The sequence below is a fragment of the Portunus trituberculatus genome, chromosome 31 (genome assembly GCF_017591435.1).
Source record: "Portunus trituberculatus isolate SZX2019 chromosome 31, ASM1759143v1, whole genome shotgun sequence".
NCBI classification, from domain to species: Eukaryota; Metazoa; Arthropoda; class Malacostraca; order Decapoda; family Portunidae; genus Portunus; species Portunus trituberculatus.
The window spans coordinates 7,854,870-7,871,645 of NC_059285.1; positions in this window are offsets into that span (position 1 = coordinate 7,854,870).

The following is a 16,776-nucleotide window of genomic DNA, read 5'->3' on the forward strand; positions in this document are numbered from 1 at the left end:
ATATGCTGGGTTCTGGCAACACTGCCCTTGCATAAAATTCGTATTTATTATTTTGGAAACAAAGTATCGTTAGGGCGTGAATGCTGCTTTTATCCCCTAAACGTTCCTTGCTTTTCCTTCTGTTTTAGTAATTCATACAACATCCTTATCGCACCAGTGTTACCAAATACCCACCCTTACACTACTAGCACCATCGACAAACATTACGTATTATTTGTATCCATGCTTTACTTTACTTAGGTACGATAGTTTAGCTGTTATTTTTTTCTCTCGTTTCTTTTGTTTGGCTGGTCTATATCACTCGAGAAATGCCCGTTTCATCACCAAGACACTGCCTAGACACTTGTTATCCACACCTGCAGCGTTACAATCCTTATCATCACCCTCCTCTCACCTTCCTGCCTGCTCACTTTTCCTGCTGACTTGTCCGTTTATTGCCGTCTCGCTTTTCCTGATGGTTTCTTTTTATTTTTGTATTTATCTGCTGCTGTCTTATTGCACACTTCCTGCTATCGTTGTGTTCTCGTGCCACTTTATACGCTTCCTTGTTTATTTATACATTTCCTATATACATTTTTTTTCACGCAAACATGTTTCCCTAAATATCGCATTTCTCTTTTCCTACCATCTTATACATTTCCATTCTTTCTCTTTCTTTTCCTGTCTAATCCTATCATCTTTCTTTCCATGTGGTCGCAATTATATGAAGCAAAATACTGCTCAGGTTACAATTCCGAGATCACAGGGAGCAGGTCTATCCCGTTGGTTCCCTTAGTGTCTCAATCCAGTCTATCCATCAACCCGGTACCGTTGTGCAGGGCGGGACACGGGCCGAAATGGAGAGAAGTATATATGAGATCGGTCTGGCGTGCCCCTGTGAGGCCGTGACCCTGGCTTGCCTGACCGGATCCCCATGGAGTACGACCCAAGGCGGCGTGGCGGTCACGAAGCGGGGCAGCCACACCTGACCTCCCGCCACTCGTAAAGCAGGTCACGTCACGCCTCGACCCTCGGCCTGCTGTCGTAACTTGTGACCTGCAGCTGCCGGCACCACCACCACTACCACCACCGACACCACCACCACCACCACCACTAACACCACCAAAACCATCTGCAATATCACTACCACCATAATCTGCAATACTTTACAAACAATACTATCATCTACATTACCGGCACACCACCACCACTACCATCACCACCACCACTACCACCACTAGCCAGCGACATACCTGCACTATTAACTCGCATGTTTTACCATAAACAATCAAAAGTCAGCTGTTATAGTTTCCTGTAGTGCTATTATAATTCATAGGGATCTCTCTCTCTCTCTCTCTCTCTCTCTCTCTCTCTCTCTCTCTCTCTCTCTCTCTCTCTCTCTCTCTCTCTCTCTCTCTCTCTCTCTCTCTCTCTCTCTCTCTCTCTCTCTCTCTCTCTCTCTCTCTCTCTCTCTCTCTCTCTCTCTCTCTCTCTCTCTCTCTCTCTCTCTCTCTCTCTCTCTCTCTCTCTCTCTCTCTTCATTATCCTTACATGTCTATTAGTAACTCCTTCCTTTCCTATCCTTTTTCCCCTTCCCTTTTCCCTTCCCATTCTCAGCACTTCAAACCGTTCCTTTTCTCCTTTCAATCTCTCTATTTCTCCTTCTCTCCCTTTTTTCCCACGCTCCATAGCTCACCTCTTTCCTTTTGCCTTTCCATTCCTTATCATTACCTCTAAGTCTCCCCACCGTCGCACCCCGTTATCCGTTTTTCCGCACCAACTGACCCGGACACGTGACTGTTAAGCTTCTACACTCGAGTACATCATCTCACGACACAGGGACGAACAGGTAAAGCTTTGTGCATTAAGGTGGTCAGCGGGCTTTTGTTTCCCCGAACGTATACCTAACGATACTGTCGCACGTTCCCTCTTGATGGATGGTCTTGACAGGTACACGCGGTTTTTGCGGCCCCCTGGCACGCCCTAGCACGTAGCAAGACAGGCGCAGCACCAAACGCTTTTCAGAGGGTGTCGATTGCAAGTGTTTTTGTTGTGAACGTTCTGGCACGCGTGTGAGTCCCGCCACCTCGGCTCACCGCTCCCTGACACATGCTCACGCACTTCTGGCTCGCTCCCGCACGAACTTTGCATGATTTATCGCCTCAAGGTGTCTGTTACCTGGTGTGCGAGGAATGACATGTGTATATGGACAGTAATAGTGGAGGAAATGACATAATGGTATAATGGTAGTGATGATTATAATAATGATAACGATAATTTCAATAGTAATAGTAGTAGAGATAGTAGTAGTAGTAGTAGTAGTATTTCTTTAGTATTAATTACTTATATATATATATATATATATATATATATATATATATATATATATATATATATATATATATATATATATATATATATATATATATATATATATATATATATATATATATATATATATATATATATATATATATATATATATATATATATATATATATATATATATATATATATATATATATATATATATATATATATATATATATATATATATATATATATATATATATATATATATATATATTGGTTAACTAACATTAATATGCAAACTAATGCACCAAGTAACAAATATCAGTCTATTTTCTATTAAATTCAACAACACCCATCACATGAGGAAGAGCGTGGCGACAGAGAGCACGTTGTACACAAGCACTTTACCACATGGTGCCCCTTCAGCGGCCGTTTCTATTGGCACGTGTTTGTGAAATACTAGTATGGTGAGTGTGTATAGCGAAGAGCTTCCGGAGACTTACCTGGCAGGCTTTAGCACGGCGTTGGATCCTCTTAAGTCGAGCTGTGAGGGATTCAACAGCTGCTCTGAGCCTTGCTTGCACTCGGCACTATTGTCACGGGTGTTTGGAAGGCGATTCAGGGATCTTATTTATAGGTGGAGGTCTATTTCTTTCAACCTTTTGTTTCCCTTGTGGCAAGCTGGAAGGGATTATTGTACTTTAAGTGGATTTTGTTAAGTGTCGACTCGTTAATCATCTTGTTTTATATTTAAAGCATGTGAGGATATTTGCGTCATTATTGCACTTCTTTTTTTGTTGTTGTGGAAGTGAACACTCATTCGTACGTACACACACACACACACACACACACACACACACACACACACACACACACACACACACACACACACACACACACACACACACACACACACACACACACACACACACACACACACACACACACACACACACACACACACACACACACACACACACACACGTAAACACAAGTACGTGAGCTCTGAGGTTTTCTGCTCATTCTCGTTGCCGTGTTACTCCGTGGCCTCAGCCTTCGCCATTAACACGTCCCTTTAATTTTTAGGTGTGGCAGGTGAGACGGCCAGCCGGCGCCGCCTCACCTGGCCGGTGTAAAGCGTGCGTGCGCGTACGTGCGTCTGCAGACGTCCCCATAAAGAGGCTACGCAGGTTTTGATAGACTTCGGTCCGCGTAAAAAAAAAAAAAAAAAAAAAGAAGAATAGTGGAGGTCCCTCCAGAAATACTCTGTTCCCGTGTTACGCGCCGGCCGGCCTTGCAAACCGGTTGACTGGCGGACCCACGGAGGAGGCGGTAAACATTTTGTTGTCCGGGAACAAAGGATCTACGAGCAAACACAAAAACAGCACTACGAATCACAAGGAGAGGAAATAAGAGAAGAAAAGTTGCAGAAGTGGAAGAAGAGGAAAGAGGATGAGAAGGAGGGAGAGGAGGAATCTTTTGCTGGATAGTCGGCGGTCAAACAGCAACCAGATATTAGGTAAGGATAAAGCAAGGTGAGAATGATACACTAGTATACAAATGTTCTTATCAGTGTGTGGAATCAGGCCCGAACACGCTTGTGTCATAACGAGCCAGCCAGCGATGGTATCAGAGTTCGTAAATCATTTATGGATATGGCTACGTCTGTGTTTGTGTGGGTGTGGACGAAGGTGTGTGTGGAAAGGGGTGTGCGTGTGTGTGGGTGTGAGTAGTGGGGGGATGCGTGTATGTGTGGGCGTTGTGAGTAGAAATACTGGTTGTATTTGGGTCCCGCCCTGCTATCTATATTTAAAGATAAATATTTCGTAGTAACAACAGAACATGTTATCCTCCGCGTTGTACTTTTATGGCACATAGAAAAAACTATAACACTGATTAGACTAGCGAGAAAGCACAATATTTTCTGTTTATTGCTTCTTTCTTTAATTATTATTATTGTTGATGATGCCAGAACTGCGCTACTGTACCGTGCATCGCCGCGACTAACGCCTTGCTCAACATCTGTGTAAAATGAATGCAACAAGAAAAAAGGTTCCAAATAAAGAGCGGTCTTATAGTAATACAATTTTTTTTAATACCTGGAATAGACTGGTAACCGATAGAGATGGGTGGAGGTGGCGGAGGTTTCTTTCCTTTAGTGAAATTATAGAGGCTGATAATATAATGAGTAATAGTAACGCATAAGTGGAGAGCTCTTTGGTATCGTACACTCACTCAGCCTGAGATGTTATATTTGTTTTCATACTTTTTCTAATTATCTATGAATGTGTGTTTGCCCTGGTGTATACTTATCTCCGTGGATATGTATTTTTTTTTTTCAGCACTGGTGTTTATCACGGTCACCTGTCTCCAGCTTCCAGGTTTAATCGTCTGTGTTTTAGTGTACGTGTTTCTCATGTATTGTGTTCATTCAGATTTATATAGTTTTCTCTCTACTAGTGCTTATCATGTTCATCAGTTTGTATATCCGTTTGTCTAGTTGTATATAATTACGTAATTTTTTTCTGCCGGTTCCGCCAGATTTCCTCCACTTTATGAACACAGGAAAGGGGTGCGGAGACTCTGGCAGGTGTGGAACGTGTTAGGTGTGGGACGTGATGCCGCCTCCCTGGGTACGAACCGAGCAGATCATCATAATCATCAGCAGCAGCACCATTATAACTGTTTTTGACATTTTCATTATCATTGTCATTTCATTTAGTTTTGGCTTAATTTATTGGGCTGGTGTTGGAATAATTATAGTGATGCTACTGTTACTGCAGTTAATACAACAACAGCAACAACAACTACTACTACTACTACTACTACTACTACTACTACTACTACTACTACTACTACTACTACTACTACTACTACTACTACTACTACTAATGATAATAATAATAATAATAATAATAATAATAATAATAATAATAATAATAATAATAATAATAACACCAATGACAACAATAATGTAATAACGTCATTACGTAGAAGCGCCATCACTCAGCGTTTTAAATCATCCCTCCCCTTGTTTAAAAAGCGATAAAAGGGACACTGGAGAAAGACTTATTACAAACTCCATTATTAAGTCTTAAATCTGATATTCAATAAACCGCCACAAAGGGAGAAATTTTCTTTTTGTGTAACCATTAAATTTCCCCTCATACCTGCAGTCGGGTTGGAAATAACTTGCTTTTCTTTAATGCTCATCTTTATATATTATTGGACTTTATTTCTCATCCGTCAGATTGTGGCCGATAGCAGCGAGATAAAGTGCGTCTACAACAAATAGCAATCGCAGGACCCATTAATTGGCAGAACAAATAGCACGATAAGCAGTCAGGCAGCGCTTCCAGGCCGTGATAAGAAAATAATTAACAAAACATTACATACCTGGCCGGGAGAAGATGGAGAGACGGAGGAGGAGAGGGAGGAGAGAGGGAGAGGTTGGATGTTTGGGTGGTAGTGCGAGTACTAGTGGTTCTTGGGTGGTGTTGGGAATGTTTGGGAGTGGTGGTGGTGCAGTAGCTTTAGTGATGGTGGTTGATAAAGATGTTAGTTGGGTAGTGTTGAGAATATTTGTGGTTTTAGGGTGTTGGTTGGCTTTGTTGTGGTGTTAGTGATGGTGGCTGGATACTGCTGTAAATGGTGATGTTATGGTGATGGTGATGTTAGTAATGATTTGATTTATAATGTACTGTGTTGTGTTCCCAGTCAAAGGAGGTAAAAATATTGAGAAAGTGCAAAGAATAAACACGGAAATATAAATGTAAGTAGGAAACCTTGAAAGGTGAGAAAAATCTGAAGGTGAAAATTAATAATGATGTTAAACTCAAGGTCAAAGAAAATAGATAGACAAATAAATAGATCAATTAAAAGTTACCTGGAGCGCTTTCTTTATCCGAGGTACTAATTTAACCTGGCAGTGAACCCACACACACACACACACACACACACACACACACACACACACACACACACACACACACACACACACACACACACACACACACACACACACACACACACACTCTCTCTCTCTCTCTCTCTCTCTCTCTCTCTCTCTCTCTCTCTCTCTCTCTCTCTCTCTCTCTCTCTCTCTCTCTCTCTCTCTCTCTCCTCATCCCCTCACATATAAAAACACCTACCGTCTTGTAACGTGGCAATTTTCTATGATGGTCAAATTTAGAAGAATGCCCTTATTACGGTCCAATATAAAAGAGTATATAACACCTTTGCCTCCTTACCTGCTCCGAGGGTTATCAGGATATGCCCGTGGTCTGCTGATCGTTTCATATCATTTGGTTCCGTTAGAGGAGACGAGGAAGAGGTGCTAGTAGTAATAGTAGTAGTGATGGTGGTGGTGATGGTGGTGGTGGGGTTGAGGGCGAGGAAGGGAAGTTGGAAGAGGAAGAAGAGGAAGAGACATATGGGGAGCAGGAGGAGGAGGAGGAGGAGGAGGAGGAGGAGGAGGAGGAGGAGGAGGAGGAGGAGGAGGAGGAAAAGGAAGAAAGGTGAAGGAAATGACCAAAAAGAAAAAGGAGAAGGAAAAGATGAAGGTGATGAAAAAGGAGATGAAGATAATGATGATAATGATCAAGAAAAGGAAAAAGAAAGGAGAAGAGCAACAACAAGAACAACAACAATAACAACAACGACGACGACGACGAAGACGAAGACAACAACAACAACAACAACAACAACAACAATAACAACCAAGAAGGAGAACCTAGCTATACAATTCTACAACCACCACCACGAGCACCACCACCACCACCACTACCACCACCACTTCTATTCGTACCAGCATCGCACGCTATTCTATCAGCTTTCTGTACCCTTGAGCTCCTTCTGCAATTGCTTCCCGTGAAACGACATCCACTGAAAACCGAAGTTATTGCCTAAGAAATGGTGATAAAAACAGAATAGAGGAATTACCGCATCTGCAAAACACGAAGAGAACTCAGAGAGGAAGAGCGAGGAGGAAAAATTGAAAGGAGAGGATGGAAAGAAGCATAGTGGATGATAGATTAATAGACAACAAATGAGAAACATGAAAAAAATGAAGAGAAACGATAAAATTAGAAGATGATCATGAAAAAACGGTAGCAGGAAAATGTAACCACACAACAACAATAAAAAAAAGAAACAATAAGAAAAAAATGAATGAAGGATAAGACAGAAAGGAAGAAAAAATAAGGGATAGTAGAAAAAAAGTGCAATAAAAGAAATAATATGGTCAATGATAATATTCTACATAAGGAAATTCATGGAGTGAGCAAGAGGAGTGAATGCAACAATAAGTTAAACCACCCAACACACACAGTACAATACACATAGGTGGCAGTAGCAGCAGTATCGACGCATAGATTCTGAAACGCACCACAAACCTTTCTGGGAAAAGACTCGCAGCCCCGCCCGGCCAGCATCCGTCATAATTTAAGAGGTGGGTGCGAATTAGCCATCCCCCTCCTTCCTCCCGCCTTCTTACGTGCCTCCTGCCCCTATCCCGTCTAACCTACCACACATGTCTCTCCCCCTCTATGCTCTCCTTCGTTCCACCTCCTGGTTCTTCCACAACAATCTTCTTCCCCATCCGTAACTGTATTGAAGGAAGGAAGGGAAGGTTGAAGGAGATCTGCTAAATATGTGCAATAACGGAGACGATAAGAGATGAGAAAGAAGAAAAGGTTTTGATAATAGGGAGATAGGTAGAGGAGTATAAAGTGCGTAGGTGGAAGAAGGAATGTGGAGGGTAGTGTAGAGATTCGTTATAAGGAGGAAGTGTATATGAGAATAAGGTGTATATTGAGTGTGAAGTGAGATTGTGTATTAAATGTTGAGTGTTAAATGAATACAAAGAAATCGGTTGCATTATAGGTCAAATTTCAGAGAGAGAGAGAGAGAGAGAGAGAGAGAGAGAGAGAGAGACTGAAGAAATGTGTCCATTCCACAAAGGAGAACGTAAATGACGACAGAGGGGATATAAGAAAAAAGAGAATGCAGTCTTGTATGAGAAACCAAGAAAAGAAATGGACAAAAAAGAATGGAAAAGAAGAAAATCCAGCTTTGACAGAGAAATAGGAGGAATAAAAATGAAAAAAAAGTAATACTGGAGAGACAAACAACGGCCGGAGAGAAGAAAATTGCGCGTTGTCTTCATTGTGTTGTGATGGAGAAGAAGATGGATGCAGGAAAAATGGAGTGTTGGTGATACCTGGGGAGAGGAAATGTTGATTGCAGGTACAACTAGAGAGAGAGAGAGAGAGAGAGAGAGAGAGAGAGAGAGAGAGAGACATGAATCTTTAATATATATCACCACTATCATTATAATAATAATAATAATAATAATAATAATAATAATAATAATAATAATAATAATAATAATAACAATACTGCTACTACTAATAATAATGATAATAGTAATAGTAATGATAATAACAAAGGTGATACAAGCACTCGACAAAGCTCGGAAGTAATAACTTTTAAAAGAGCTGAGCGATAAAAGAAGATCATTCCCCCAGTGAGTCTACAAGAATTATTATAGCAGTATTTCAAAATTTTTCAGTCCATATTTCACTTTTATCACTGTGCCATCTGACTCCCATATTCTGCCTTGGGGTTGGGACGGGGAAAGGGAGGGGGGAGGATAAAGGACCGATATATTAACTAAACTGATAAAAATAGCCAGCATGTATTTCCCAAAGTCCAGGAACAGTAAATAGTTTGAAGGTATGATACAAGAGTTACTTTATGAATTTATTTCATGTATATTCATATTTTTTGTGTCAATATTTGCCTTTCTTGGAGTGATATATTGACTAAACCTATAAATCTACTCAACACGAAACTCTCAAAGCCCAGAAACTGTAAACAGAGTGAAAAAGATGTTTGATATGGCATGATACAGTTGTTGCTCTATGAATCTTTTGCATGAAAAATGATACATAAGATGAACTGATGAATATATCTAGCATAAAACCATAAAGTCATAGAATTGTAGATATATAGTAGGAAGATGCATGATATTGTTGTTACTATATATATTTGTTAGGAATAAATATTTTGTGTGTTTCCTTACATGGAATGACGTATTAACTAAACTCATAAATATAGCCAGCAAGCAGCCCTAATCACGAAACTGCAAATAGAGTGAACAAAGATGTATAGTAAAATAGTTACCTATTATAATTTGTTGCAATGTTATAATCCTAGTGTAAGTATTATTCTTTCCTCCTTGAAATGATATATTGAGTAACCTGATGAGAAAAATTAGTCGACATGTAACCCTAAAGTCACAAAGTTATAGATAGATTGAAGAAAGATGCATTATACGATAGTTACCTTATAAATATATTACACATAAATAACCTGGTGTAAATTTTTTCCCTTCGTTGGAATGATATATTGAGTAACCTGATAAAAAAAAAAAAAAAGCCGACGCACCTCCCAAAATTACCAGGATTGCAAATAGACTGATGGAAGATGGAAGATACGGTTAGCTTGCTTTCAAAATTTGTTACGTGTAGTTTGGGTTAATTGATTTCCTTCTCTGGAATAATATATTGAGGGAACTGATAGCGAGTGTTAGCATACGACCCGAAAGCACTAGCATTGCAAAGAGATGAATGAAAAAAAATAAGATATAATAAAGCTGATTTTGTATATTTTCAAATACTTATACATCATATATTTCTTATCTTGTTAACCTTTTTTTTTATCTTTTACTTTAGGGATGTTTTGTTGCATTGAAGGAAGTTGGGAAGAACTGGAAAGCAGGATGAAAATGGAATAGGCAACTTGGTAGAAATGCCGATAGGATTGATAAAGCACTCGATAAGGAAAATGAGATAATGATCGATGAGCGAAGAAGAACAGAGAAATTACAAGGCGGTGAGGAGAGGCAGAGGGAGAGGAGGTGTGAGAAAGATTGCAGATGAGGAGGGAGAGGAGAAAAAAGGCAAATAGTAAAAGTGGAGGGAATGGCATTATTAATATTATAAAAGGTGATAATGATAGCGATGAAGCAAAGGGAAATAATGTCAGTTACCGAAGTAGTGGTAGTAGTTGTTGTAATGATGGTAATGTTCGTGATGGTGGTGATAGTGGCGCGATATTAGAAATAATAATAAGAGTAATATTAACAGCAATAATAATAATGATAATAATAATGGTAATGTAAAAAAACAACAACAACAATAATAATAATAATAATAATAATAATAATAATAATAATAAAAATAATAATAATAATGATAATAATAATAATGATAAACGATACAGAACTTCAATAGGATTACACCAGATGGAAAAAGATTACCTGAGTTTCCTTTTATCGTCAGGTATTAAAAGGAGATTATAGAAGAAAAAAGGAATAGGAAAAAATAATAAACCGGAAAATAGGATAAACTAAGACTTTAATTGATTTATTTTTCTCGGATTCAGAGAGAGAGAGAGAGAGAGATAGAGAGAGAGAGAGAGAGAAAGAGAGAGAGATTCCTTCTACGCTTCTGAACACTAACAATTACTTAAATCCAGTTAAGAGAAATTTAATCCAATCAAATCTAAGCTTAATCGGATTTCATCTAAATTGCCACAGAAAGGGAATTGTAGCCTACAGCTCTCTCTCTCTCTCTCTCTCTCTCTCTCTCTCTCTCTCTCTCTCTCTCTCTCTCTCTCTCTCTCTCTCTCTCTCTCTCTCTCTCTCTCTCTCTCTCTCTCTCTCTCTCTCTTGTCTCACTTCACAATTATTATTATTACCATTGTTATGAAAGTGACGCCTAAAAAAATCCTAATTATCAACATACAGACCAATTTCCCTCGTAATTCGTTGTTTGTCTCGCTAATTCGGCCAGTTCTGCTTCGCGTCTCGAGGTGGCGTGCAAAATGTGTTGCCGATGCGTGATCAAAAAGTTCCAGATTGAATCACTTATCGCATCATTTGCTGCAGGATGTGTGTGTGTGTGTGTGTGTGTGTGTGTGTGTGTGTGTGTGTGTGTGTGTGTGTGAGAGAGAGAGAGAGAGAGAGAGAGAGAGAGAGAGAGAGAGAGAGAGAGAGAGAGAGAGAGAGAGATATTAGTGTCCTTTGCTTATGGTTTATATCAGATTTGCATATATGTTCTGTTTTTTCCCCTTTTTTCTTTGCAAAGAAAATGTTTTCTTTTTATCAACATGTATTATCTCGTATTACTTTTTTTTACTTTCGTAACACTCCTCAGAACTTTATTTTTGTAAATGGGGTCGTGGTGTAGAGATGTTTTCTTATCTGTGTGTTTTTCGTTTTGTTCTATGTAGATAACTTAAAATTTTTCATAACAACATTCCTTGTTATGGATTTGATAATACATTTCGTTGAACTAGTTTCTGCACTCCATACACATAATTATATTCTGACCTCGCTTTGTTTTGTTTCCAGTTTAATGGATAATAACTTTTTTCAGCATATGTTAATGCTTACCAAACTCCCTGCATTCCGTAATAATTAGGCTTTTAAATACATTACGTGACCTCGTTTTAGCCATTTCTCTAACCAGGTAATTATATATATTCATGTAGTCTTCTGAGAATTCTCTTCTCTTTCCATAACAATTATTTCTTTCTCTTTACTGGACATCAGCATTTCTCTTAATCATTATGGATTATACGTGAGCGTGTTCTTTGTTAAGGTCAAAGAGCATTTAATTAAATGTGCTCGCTGCTTGATGTTGAGAAATTATACGTGGATATCTGAATGATAATTTTCTTAAGTGTCATTTATAGTATGTGTTTATCAATTATTTTTTTTACTTTTGTAAGGTTTCTCTCTCTCTCTCTCTCTCTCTCTCTCTCTCTCTCTCTCTCTCTCTCTCTCTCTCTCTCTCTCTCTCTCTCTCTCTCTCTCTCTCTCTCTCTCTCTCTCTCTCTCTCTCTCTCTCTCTCCTCCCCTTCCGTCTTCCATATCAACACTTCTCCCTTTTATCTACCATTCCCCTTACATGCCACATATCTTTCAGTTTCTCTCCTCTTCCTCCTATTCTTGTCCATCTCCATCTTTCTCAACCTATTTTTTTCAGATCGCTGCCCTTCCTCCTCAGCTTTCATCTCTCTCTTCATCAGGTATCTCCCCTTCAGGCGGCTGCTCAAGTTTGTGTTTAGGCTGCCACTTTTCTGTCCTCAGCGCTCCATGGAAACAAAGGGCCTGGAGAAAGCTATAGTAAGGGATGCGCTCTCCTTCCTTGTTTTTTCTTCATTCAGTACTCTTTGATGAGCGAAAATTTGAATATTGTGTAACTCTCGAAGATATTTTGGAGTGCAGTATAATGGGATGGGCTTCCCTTGGTATTGGCTTGGTAATATGATCATGCATATTTTTTTTTGTGAGCGAGAGAGAGAGAGAGAGAGAGAGATTTAATGGGTTATTTATGCTTAATGGTGCAATGGATAAATGAGAAGGAAATGTAACTGATATGGTAATGTTGTTAAATAAATGTAGGTATGAAAGTAATATCAATAACATTACTACTACTACTACTACTACTACTACTACTACTACTACTACTACTACTACTACTACTACTACTACTACTACTACAACTACTACTACTACTACAGCAAATGAACAGGAAATTTTATATAAAAGAAAAAAAAATATTAGAACAAAAATATATGAAGTTAGTAGTAGAGCATGAAGCTGCGAAATATAATAAAAGAATGAAGGAGAATAAGAAAATCGTCTCAAGGAAGTAGTAAAGGCAGGGAAATACGCAGTAGAAGATTAGATTAAAGAAGTCTGAAAGGACAGGAAAAGTCATCAAAGTATTCTAAAAGTAGAACGTAAACTTAAGAACTTTCGCTTTCAGAAAAATAACAGTCGATGAGAGAGAGAGAGAGAGAGAGAGAGAGAGAGAGAGAGAGAGAGAGAGAGAGAGAGGAAGTGGGAGGAGACTCGTTGAGGGAAGGAGGAGAAAGGAGAGGAAATGTGGGAGGGAAGGAGGAAACGGTGGGAGGAGCAATGTCACAAGGAGACAAACATATCAGAGAGAGAGAGAGAGAGAGAGAGAGAGAGAGAGAGAGAGAGAGAGAGACTTCAGATCATAATACTTTAGAAGAATATAATTAAACACTAATAAGACAACATACAACAATAAGCTAAAGAATATTAATGAGAAAATAAAATGAATAATTGAATAGATACAAAGAAAAAGGAAAGTATAAAAAATAACCTGAAAAAATTATAATAAATGAAATAGATGGAGAAAAAAGAAAAAGATGAAGATAATGAAGAGAGAGAGAGAGAGAGAGAGAGAGAGAGAGAGAGAGAGAGAGAGAGAGAGAGAGAGAGAGAGAGAGAGAGAGAGAAAAGTAACTCAAAATCAACTAAGCACAGTAAGATATTTCAGATTTCTTTGCTGATTTCACACGCTAGGTGGCTTTTTCTCTCCACGGCTTAACACAACCTCCGCCCATTCCGCCCTTTTTGTTTACGCACCGACAGGAGGGAGGGTGTGAGGTAAGAAGTGGGCGGGTCAGGGAAGGGTGGCGTGTGAAGTAGTGGGTGGGAGGGAGAGTGGGAAAGAATGAGAAAGAGGGAGGGATATGAAACAATGAGTGGAAGAAAGATTTGTGATAGGTCGTGATAGGTAGAGAGTGGATGATGTCAGCAGAGAGAGAGAGAGAGAGAGAGAGAGAGAGAGAGAGAGAGAGAGAGAGAAAGAGAAAGAGAATGAAAAGTGGCGAAAAAATGTGTAAATAAGTGGTAGAAGAGATTACAATGGAGACAGAGGAAGGCAGGGGGCGAAATATAGGAGGATGAAAGAGATAAAAGGCCATAGAAGAAATAATATTGTTGAAATGAGAGAGAGAAAACCCAGGAGGAAATTATCGTTAGGGAAAGGATTTACGTTAATGGTAGATAAGTTTTGGGGAGAAAAAATGGAGGGAATTACTGTGGAAGAAGTGGAAATTGATGAGTAATACATTTGATAATATGAAAACGATTCTGCGAAATGTAAAGTCAGCTCTCTCTCTCTCTCTCTCTCTCTCTCTCTCTCTCTCTCTCTCTCTCTCTCTCTCTCTCTCTCTCTCTCTCTCTCTCTCTCTCATTCTTGACTATTTAGTATAGAAAATTGAGTAACAGAAGTATATATATATATATATATATATATATATATATATATATATATATATATATAGAGAGAGAGAGAGAGAGAGAGAGAGAGAGAGAGAGAGAGAGAGAGAGAGAGAGAGATGGATGGATAGAGAGACAGTGGAAAGGAAGGAGGAAAGCGGAAGAGAATGAAAGAAAGAAGTGAATGAGGTTAGTGAGAAAATACTGAAGTGGAAGGAAATAGAATATGTTCAAAAGTAGGGGTAGTGTAAAGAACTGAAAGGAAAGAGGTTGAAAGGGTAGACAAAGGGGCAGAAAAGATAGGCTGCTAAGGGAGAGAGTGAAAAAGTGTCGGATAGGTGGAAAAAAATATGGAATGGAACAGTAACGGTCTGAGAAGAAAAAGAGAGTGAGGAGAGCTGAGGATGAAGATGAAGGCACAAGAAAGTAATGATGAAAGGAGAGGAGGAAAGTGGAAGAAAAGATGGAATGAAATATTGAGGAAAAGTAATATTTCAGGAAGCATAGCTAGAGCGCATATGAAGATGAGTGAACAAAAGAAAGGAATAAGACAAAGAGAGGAGAGGAAGAAAGTAAAGACACGTGGGAGTAAGAGTAAAGAAGACCTGAGATGAAGAAGTAAGAGGAGGAAGGTAAAAACAAAGAGAAGTGAAAACAGGAGAGGGAAAAGATGAAAGCACATGAGAGTAAGTGTAAAGAAGACATGGGAAGATGATGAGGAACAGAAAGGTGGGAATGAAGAAGTACGGGCAGAAAGAAGGTGAAGGGTTAAGGGGGCGGGGATGGAGGTGACAAGGTGAAATCAGCGAGATGGAACACTTTTTCTCACTTTTTTGGACTCTATAAATGAAAACTGGGCGAGGTGACACAAAGAGGAAGAAAAGAACTGGGATTTTCCTCCTACTTCATTACCTGTACTTTCTTTTTTCCTGCTATTATTTTTTCAAGCATTTCATGGATCATTACTCATTGTTTTTTTTCCTTTTAATCACTATGTAATTACTTGTGTTGCTAACTTTTGCCCATTAGGAATACATTTTTAAACGAGTACTTTCCATTCTCTGCCGTGGCATATTTCATGAGTATTGTTGTAGCTCAGTATTTGCTTTGTATTTTTTCCAGTCTTTTATTTGTCTTTCGTTTCAGTTTATGTCCTATTATTTCATTCAGCAAGTTTTCGTGCATCTTTCGATCCCGTCTCATTTGTTCATCCATTTCCTATACAACCGTTAGAAATTTTCACTTTATCATTTTCTGTTAGATTGCAGACTAATGAAATTACTTAGTTTTCTTCGGTCCATATATCTATCTTGATTTATTCCGCCATCGAAAACCCTCGGCGCCTCCATATATTATCTGTTGTGTGTGGGCAACCAAACTCTCAATTATCGGGCAAATAAGCCTTTCGGTGCAGTAAATAATTATGTAAAAGGAATTACAATATTGCCCAGTTAATTTCCACTCAGTGCTGGTTATCTGTTCGTCGGGGACCACTAATTGCCGGGCGAAAGTATTGGTGTCCAGGTGCGACAGGTGACCATTCCTCATTAATGCACTACACCTGTCCCATGGCCACCAGCGACTGGGCCCATTTGTAGGGCTGTAAATGTGATATTGAAAGGGCTTGGGCGCATTGCCGTGAATAGGACTTTGATGTTCGGATAAAGTCATTTTCGATTCGCACCGATATGAAATAACGCAAATTGATGGAGCGTTAGTGCGTTAGCGTGTAGTTCAGTGCTACATTTACTGAAAAGATTGAGATTTGCCTCTCTATTAACGCTTTTCATCAATGTTCTGTTAGAAATTAAGTAAACTATTATTTTTTATTGGACTAAAGAGATTGTGTTGTGTAAGAAAAATAGGAAATTCTATGAATTTGTTAAGAAGGTAAAGTATGGAATTCTAGCGACAAATAAAAAGTAATTAATGTCAAAGCTGAAAACAGAAATATACTAAAAATATCAAATATTAACTTGTGTGATCTGAAAAATTATGATGTTGTGGGGAGTTTTATTACAAAAGATGATCAAGAAGATTGAGTTTACTTAGACAACATTAACAAAATGGAAATGCTATTGATATCATTAAAGAGTGTGAGGAAATAGATGGGAAGGATTAGAAGGAGTAAGAGAGTGAAGCGAGAGGAACAATGTTGCTGTTATTTAGAGGTTAAATTGGAAAAGGAACGACAAAGAATGAGAACTTCAGGAGGATAAGTGGAGACATGAACAGAAACTGACAGTCCTTTAGAGATCTTTCTGGGATCCTGGAGGAGTCCTACGATGCTCTTACTCGAATTATGTTGCTGCCTTAGTGCGGTTCTTCATAAGTCTTAGTGAGAGTTTTTCTGAAATCTTACAAGACAGGAATTT